Below are 1263 nucleotides of genomic sequence, written 5' to 3' on the forward strand. Positions count from 1 at the left end.
CTCGGTCTCTCGCCGACCTTTTCATTCTCAAAGCGCCCTTTTACGCCGTCGTAACGACAAATTTTACCCTCGAATTTTCAAAATTCGAAATCAATTTTCAAACAAAAATGTTTTTCAAACCGTCGTAATGAAAATTTCAACCCGTACAACTTTCCAAATTTCAAATGTCGTTTTGGAAACAAAGTTTGGGCTTTTTTTAAGCCATCATAATGACGATTTCCATTCTAAAATTTCCAACCATATTTCCAAAATCAAATCTGGCTTTTCTAAGCCGCCGCACAATTTTCGATTTGCATACCGTCTTTCAAAGGTTAAAACGGTTTTCTAACCCATCGTAATGACGAATCCAATCCTCATCTTTGAAAACAAATTTAACCGTTTTCAAATTTTCAACACAATTTCAAATTCTTTGAAAACAAATTTAACTGTTTTCAAATTTTCAACCCATTTTCAAATTCTTTGGAAATGAACTTTACCGTTTTCTAATTTTCCAATTTCAAATTCTTTGAAAATAAATTTAACCCTTTTCAAATTTTCAAATCCATTTTCAAGTCTTTGGAAACAAATTTACCCATTTTCAAATTCCAATTACAATTTCAAAATCTTTTGAAAACAAATTTAACCGTTTTCAAATTTTCAACCCATTTTCAAAATCTTTTGAAACACAAACTTAACCGTTTTCAAATTTTCCAATTTCAAAATCTTTTAAAAACAAATTTAACCGTTTTCAAATTTTCAAGCCATTTTCAAATCGCTTGAAAACAAACTTAACTGTTTTAAAATTTTCCAATTTCAAATCGTTTGAACACAAATTTAACCGTTTTCAAATTTTCAACCCAATTCAAACTCTTTGAAAACAAATTTAACAGTTTTCATGGCCATTGTGATGACGATTCCAAATTCTTCAATTCTGGATTTTCAAATCCGTGATTCTGAATTTTGAAACCCGTCTTTGAAAACCACGTACTGTTTTCTAAGCCGTTGCAACCCCCGATTATTTCAAACCCGTCTTCCGAAAATGAACTCAACCTTCTTGGAAAGACAACCTCAAGCAAAACTCCGCCTTTTGTAAAATTTCTATTTTCGAAAATCCTTTATAAATAATAGCAACACGTACATATATATCAGTCTACCATTCCGATTCAGCCTCGAGCCGAGTCAAATTGTCTAGATAACGTCGAGTCTCCGCTAAAGTTAGTCCTACCTTCTAGACTAGGTCGTGTCGCCCAATTGAAATAGACATATCCAATCGCGTTAGTAGAG

Source organism: Silene latifolia, chromosome Y (assembly GCF_048544455.1).
Source record: "Silene latifolia isolate original U9 population chromosome Y, ASM4854445v1, whole genome shotgun sequence".
NCBI lineage: Eukaryota > Viridiplantae > Streptophyta > Magnoliopsida > Caryophyllales > Caryophyllaceae > Silene > Silene latifolia.